The sequence below is a fragment of the Penaeus japonicus genome, unplaced genomic scaffold, assembly GCF_977035675.1.
Source record: "Penaeus japonicus unplaced genomic scaffold, GWHDUDI00000001_assembly GWHDUDI00000002, whole genome shotgun sequence".
Classification (NCBI taxonomy): domain Eukaryota; kingdom Metazoa; phylum Arthropoda; class Malacostraca; order Decapoda; family Penaeidae; genus Penaeus; species Penaeus japonicus.
The window spans coordinates 26,028,738-26,036,237 of NW_028234404.1; the positions used below are offsets into that span (position 1 = coordinate 26,028,738).

The following is a 7,500-nucleotide window of genomic DNA, read 5'->3' on the forward strand; positions in this document are numbered from 1 at the left end:
TGGGGGCGGTAGGGGGAGGGAAGAAGGGTGGCAGAGGAGGGAGAGCGGAAGGGGGAGGGAAGAAGGGTGGCAGAGGAGGGAGAGCGGAAGGGGGAGGGAAGAAGGGTGGCAGAGGAGGGAGAGCGGGAGGGGGAGGGAAGAAGGGTGGCAGAGGAGGGAGAGCTGCAGGGGGAGGGAAGAAGGGCGGCAGGGGAGGGAGAGCGGTAGGGGGAGGGAAGAAAGTGGCAGGGGAAGGAGAGCTGCAGGGGAAGGGAAGAAGGGCGGCAGGGGAGGGAGAGCGGTAGGGGGAGGGAAGAAGAGTGGCAGGGGAAGGAGAGCTGCAGGGGGAGGGAAGAAGGGTGGCAGGGGAGGGAGAGCGGGTGTCGCAACCAAGGTCTATATTAAGACCTCGTAACAAGGCATTTGGATCGAACAAAGGAGGAAAAGCATAATCTGAGAAACTTCAAAATAACGAGAAAGTTTTTGTATCTGGCAAAGGGGGGGGGGGTATAGTGGAGGGAAGAGGGGTTACTCGCGGCGTGCAAGAGCAGTGCAAGGAAAGAACCACCGCTGGCTGGAGTCTGGAGGTGCTCCAGAATCAGGACTTTGGGGAATCGTCTTCTCTAACATCTTACGCGACACGAGAGCCCTCAGTGGCGCTCCTTTATATTCAAGGAGGGGCCCGTGACGCGGCACCCGAGCCCGAGATTTCTACTTTTAGCCGCGACGTGATGCAAGTATCTGGAGGAGGGAAATATCGAGCAAGCACAGCGCCGGCCAGAACCTCCGTAGCCCTTCCCCTTCAAAACGCGAGTAGGCCAAAGACAACTCATCCAAGAGCGTATAATTATAAAGTTCGGAGAACTAGGGAAGGGGACGGAGACAAAACATCGGATGTAAACTTCTTTCATGGCAGATGAAACAAAAATGCTCATCTAAAAGAGAAAAAGGAATCCGTCTTAAATTTCATTACGACATATAACCCTCCACACTCGAGGAAAAAGTTCTCGTGTTGTGTCACCATTATCACGAAGCAGCGTCGGGAGGCGGCGGTGAGGCGCCCAAATTAAAACTTGTTTCCCGCGTGAAGGAGCCGGACCCGACGGCACCCGACACTCCTCTCCGGCCGCTCGCCCCGCGCCGACGGAACAAACAGTGACGTATAATGAGGCGCAAGGAAAACTTTTCCCTGATTCATCTAACTGTCATGATTATAAGGATGTATTGTTCGGCAAGGCCTGTCTTGTTATTCAAATTCATTCTAATTTCAACCACACTCCAAGAAAAATAATCTGTTTTTTATTGCATAGTTTTAGTTAATGGATTAATACAACACATTTAATATTCAGATTGTTTATCCTGCGAGAAAATAAACGAAAGAAAACAAAGTTGTAAAATATATGTCCTTTCTACTAAACATCCGCCCTCCGCCCTCTCGCAGGACACAGTCATAACAATGTAGTAACTTGCCATGACTTTTTATCAGATTTCGTAAATATCACCTGACGCCCCCCCCCCCTCCCCCGTCACAACCACCACTCCCTGCTAAAGTGTCACCCCTTCAACATCCGCGGTCACTTCAAGGCAGTACAGCAGCCATAATAACTCCAATTACTATGTTAATCTTATGGATCAGATCTTAAATTAGTTTCTCAAGAAACAGGAAAATGAAGTAGAATTCAATGAGACTCAAGAGAAGAAAGCAACAACACTCGGACCCAAGAACAAGAAAAAAAGACACATGCAACATCTACAAGGAAAACATCCTGGATTCTCTCAGCACCTTGTCTCGCCCGGAACCCGCTGCTAAAGGTGAGGTAACGCGTCGTCACGCTAATGCTGACCAACGCTTCCCTCCTCCTTCAACCCCTCACTCCCCCCAATCAAACGTTCCCTCTAGCACCCGAACTCTCCCCTCTCATTCCCTCCATTACCCCTAACATCCTCCCCCCACCGCCCTCATTCCCTCCTGCACCTCCAACTCCCTCCCCCCCCCGCCCTCATTCCCTCCAGCACCCCCAACTTCCTCCCCCCCCCCCGTCCTCATTCCCTACAGCACCCCAACTTCCTTCCCCCCCCCTCACCCACACATGCAAGACTAGGATGCGTCGTCATCCGTCCGTAGCGACGCCACACGCCTTTCACTCGGGATGGATTTCATGGCGAGTCTCGTTCTCTCTCAGGAAAGGAAATGACAGGTCGACTGATTGTCTCCGTCCAAAGTCACGCTGCTTTTAACCCATTTTCTCAAGTCACACACACACACACACACACACACACACACACACACACACACACACACACACACACACACACCACAAAAAACGACAGTGAGAGAGAGAGAGAGAGAGAGAGAGAGAGAGAGAGAGAGAGAGAGAGAGAGAGAGAGAGAGAGAGAGAGAGAGAGAGAGAGAGAGAGAGAGAGAGAGAGAGAGAGAGAGAGAGAGAGCGAGAGACTTATCTATCTGACAGAATTACCATCAACAGATTAAAAAGCAGCTTATACGTCGTAAAAGGGAAATGGAGAGGAGAAAGAGAAACATGAAATTTCTCTTCCCTAAAGAGAAAAGAGGTGACCTACTTGTCAACTTCTGAATTAGCGCTATTATCATCAGGACTGCTATATCTTCTCGGCGCGCCCAAGGACCGAGCACAAAGAGCAATTACTTCGAAATTCGCTCCTCAATTGGAGTCGCAGAGATAAATAATGCCCCGGCGGAACCCCTTCGCCCCCTCCAGCTGCCTCTCCCCGTCACCCCTCCTCTCCTCCCCCTCTTAAAAAGCAGGACCTTGTTCCAATCACTCCCTCGGCTCGCTACATTCCTCGCTGTTAATACGAAATCTTTGCAATTCAGGAATGCGACTTCAGTGTCGTCCCGTTCCGAGAGACGACCGTATCAGCGCGCCTCGAGTGAGCCTCGGGCTGATGCATGTTTTATGCTGAACGTTGGCGTGAAATTTACATTAGCATAATAAAAAGCTAGGTGATCTTCGCGTTGTATTATCCAGCGGCATATATAACATTATACTTGGTTGTTATGCGCGACATATACCAAAGCTTGATGAATAATAAAGTTCTATATCTATAATCTATGAGCACGAAAAACGCGCACGCACGCATTTGCATACACATACGTATATAGTAGCAAAAATAAATAAATAAATAAAACAATAAAGAAAGGAAATATATTTCACCAGCGAAAGACCGACGGCGCCTAAAACAAATTATTGATTTCTCTGAACTCACTACTTTAAACAGTCTCGGGCCAGGAAAAAGCAAACACCCAAGATGAATCCTTTTGTAACCACGAAGGAGGAAGAAAAAGGAGAGGAAAGCCACAAGAACTCCGAGAGAAGGTTGGTGCGGCGGCAGCTCTAGCGAGGGGATAAAATGGACTTCTGTTGTGGCCTTGTAATTGATGGCCAGGAATTGGAATGCTCTAATTGCTGGGGAGCGGATTGAGTGTCCCGGGAGGCCCATGGAAAGGGGGGAGGGGGAGTTGATACAGTAAGTGGGAGAAAAATCGAAACGCTCGAGAATTCTATCGATTTCAAGTATCAATTTGAAACGCCGAGAAAATAAACAAGAATGTCAGGGAAAGCACAGAATTCTCGTACATGTTTGGTTTTCTTTTTTTTAAATTCTTTTGTACAAAATATTTCCAACGAAAGAAATGTGGTAAGATCCATGATGAAATAAAAATCCATCCACGTAAAAAAAAAAAAAAAAAAAAAAAAAACGCATTAGTGTGTCTATGAGCAAAAAACAAAATTGTGACGGATGACTTCTCGAAGATTTACAGACGAGTGTGTGACATTTGGCGACGCGGTGGCACCTAAATTGAAATAAAGGACAGTAATCTTGACGCATGAGCCAAAGACTGAAACAATAAAGCATGTGACGTAATCCTGATATATGAGTGAAGAAGAGAAATAATAAACCAAGTAAAATCGGATCGTATATCAGCAGTGTTCCTTTGTTCGTTGGTGATTCTCTCTCTCTCTCTCTCTCTCTCTCTCTCTCTCTCTCTCTCTCTCTCTCTGTCTCTGTCTCTGTCTCTGTCTCTGTCTCTGTCTCTGTCTCTGTCTCTGTCTCTGTCTCTGTCTCTGTCTCTGTCTCTCTGTCTCTGTCTCTGTCTCTGTCTCTGTCTCTGTCTCTGTCTCTGTCTCTGTCTCTGTCTCTGTCTCTGTCTCTGTCTCTATATCTATCTCTGTCTCTGTCCCTATCTATGTCTCTGTGGCCAGCCATCTTCTATCTATCTCTATATTTGTATATGTGCGTGTGCGTGGTGTGGTGTTGTGTGGTGTGGTGTGGTTTGTGTGTGTGTTTTAATGATGAAAACGAGGCAGAGCTACGTAAGCGTGACCTCTACGGGCATGCAACCCCTCGACCATTTCTATGAATTACATTGTTTCAACAATCGTAATCGTTTGCACACTGAATCCCGCTCGTCACGCCAGTTTCATGATGCGCGCTGTAAACAACCCCGCGCGTTGCTCCAATAGTCGAGATTGTAGCACCAAGCCTTTCCCTCGAACCCATCTTTGTCCTCGCAATCGCCGCTGATTTCTAATAAAAAAAAAAACGTAAAATGAGATTTCGTATTTGATCCGAAATGCCGGCGAGCGCTATCGGCCATCACAATTGCGGAAGAGTACGGGGGAACGCGGGACATTGCTCGGCGCTCCGGCTAATAGAGAGGGTTGTTCTAATCCGGGGATGAATTACGGTTGAACTTTGTCTTCGGAAAAGAACCAAGTCTTTGTCGGATCCAGCCATAAATTCCGTCAAAACTAATATGGGGAAAATTCTGTCCCAGGCACTGCAACGCTACAGAGGAAACAACACTGGCACTGGCGCTACTCGAGGGACTTTATAAAGTCAATATGTAAACAGCAGAAAAAAAACAGAGATAAAAATAAATGAACGGTGTGCCTGGTAGTAGTAGTGATAACATCACAATACAGCAGCTGTATTGGTAGGAGCAGTAAAATGCTGGTGATAAGGGTGATGATGAGTCATGATAGTGTGGTGTTAATGATGATAGTGTGATGATGATGATGGTGGTGGTGGTGATGATGATAGTGTGGGGATGGTGGTGGTGGTAGTAGTAGTGGTGGTGGTGGTGATGATGATAGTGTGGGGATGGTGGTGGTGGTGGTAGTAGTAGTGGTGGTGGTGGTGATGATGATAGTGTGGGGATGGTGGTGGTGGTGGTGGTAGTAGTAGTGGTGGTGGTGGTGATGATGTGATGATGATGATGATAATGGTAGTGGTAATGATGATAGTGTGGATGGTGGTGATAATGATGGTGATGATGGTGATGATGATGATGATGATGAAGATGATGATGAAGATGATGATGATGATGATGATGATGATGATGAGGAGGAGGAGGAGGAGGATAATGATGATGACTGTAAACATAGTGATGAACATTAATACATCTTGGAGTCATACTAATGATGAAAGATGGTAATGAAAATAGAAACAACATAAGCACAAGACAATTTTTGGAAAGGCAACAGATGAGAGTGAAGAAGTTCTTAAGCCAAGAATGTCTCAAACGCCACGTCACACAGCATCTTGCCTTGTAAAAAAATATTCATTCACAATCATACAATTTTCAGCTCGGTATAATTTCGTCACCGTAATAACTTATTCACGAAGCAGCAGTCACAAGGAAACACACTGGTTGAAACATAAGCCTAACTTGCTTTGGAAGAGAATGAAAGCAAGAAAAAAGAAAAACAGCATCAGCCTGCAAAGGAAGGGAAGTCAAAGGCGTCTTCCAATGAGTCAACAGCCTTTTCGAGCGCTCTAGCTGTCTCGAGTGCGGAGGGCTGAGGAGGAGGGCCAGGCACGAGGGCGCGAGGTGAGGGAGTGGGCGCGGGAGGGCGTGGAAGTGGGCGCAGGCAGGTGAGGAAAGAAGGACAGCGGGAGACACTCGTAGAGGCGAGGTGTGTAGGGGAAGTTCCGGAAAAAGAGACAGCGGGGGAGGGAGGTTGGTGGTGGGGAGAGCACGAGAGAGGAATAAAGACGATGGGAAAGCAATTGCGAAGACGTGCGGGTGAAGGGGAGACGAGTATCGAAGGGAAGAGAAAGGACGTGCTTCAGCAGAGAAGAGACGGGTTAGGAGCGATTATTCGAGGGCAGGCACGGAGGGCACGGCAGGGGACGCTGGCAAATCTGAAACAGCGCGAGAGTAATGATAAACACACAAGAGGCGGGGGAGGCGTGGGGGGGAGGGGGAGGGCGCAGGTGCGGGATGCGCAACGAGGGAGATGAAGGGAGGCTGTGGCGCCGGGGGAGGGAGGGACCCATATGTAGCAAACCCGACAAAAGTAAAATTCCGCCAAGAATAATTTCGGGCATTCCAGATAGGTGTTTAAATTATAGCGCCAAATATATCGACGAAGACTAAAAGCTCGGCGATGAATGGGATAGTTTAATGGAGCTATAACTCTCATTAGCATAAATGAAAGTGCTGCACCGCATCTACGAAACATATGGACCATGAAGGCCCATAATATGCAGATCTCATTTCTATTTTTTCATACTTTAAACGGCAGTGTATCAGACACAGATATTCCCTTATAACAGGGGGTTATTTCGACATCTGTATTTTTCTTGCATTCTGCAATTTCGTATAGGTCTCTTACCTTTAATTTCAACATCCTCGGTCCCGACAACCTTTATTCACACATCTGCAAGTTCTCACCACAACCGCCGGTGGCACGAAAAAAACATGTTTTTCTTCCTCTCTTTTCCCTTTTTTAAGTCCGTCTCGTAAAAATCCATCACTCCTCTCCACTTCCTGCATAACTCGGCCCATCGGCGTTTCTTCGACCATAATCGATTCAGTCCTTCAAGCTTCCTTCGCTGACTTCACTGCTGCTTGTCCTTCATCGAAGCCAAGAAAGCAAAGTGTTCCTTCGACTCCTCACATCCCACGGAGAGGGACGCTCAGGCTTTCCCTCTAAACGGCTTTCCCTCAATGGAAGCCGCTTTCTTCATTTGCGTCGCAATTACATAGACACGCCTCACTTCTGAAGCCCCCCTCCCCCCTTTCCCTTCGCTGCTAAAAAAAAAGAAAAAGAGAGAAAAAAAACTTCCCTTCTTTCGTAAGTTCTCGCAAGTTAAATTACGGATGAAGGGGGGAAGGGGGCTGGGAGGGAGAATGGGAGGGGGAGGGATAGGAGAAGAATGACTAAGGAGGCGACGAAAAAGAAAGGATAGTTTAATCATAAAAAAGGATGGGCGGAAAGCAGGAAGTATTTTTTTATGGATGAAAAGGGCATTTTGAAAAGATTTAAGACAAGACGAAAGGGAAAAAAAGGAGGTGGGATAGTAATTCTAACTATCAAACTGATAAAAACAACAGTTAGTACTACGACAACTACCACTACTGCTACTACAACTACTGCCTCTGCTGCTACTACTGATACTACTAATAATAATGACAATAATGATAATCATGAAAACAATGATAATAGCTGTAGTAGAAGTAAGAAAAATAA

General features: G+C 47.0%; 1 protein-coding gene across 1 annotated transcript in view; it reads right to left on the bottom strand.

Moving 5' to 3' along the window:
* LOC122247492 (uncharacterized) overlaps nt 1-7,500 on the bottom strand; it is a 315,136-nt gene that overhangs the window by 238,937 nt on the left and 68,699 nt on the right. The gene's annotated exons all lie outside the window — the stretch shown is intronic.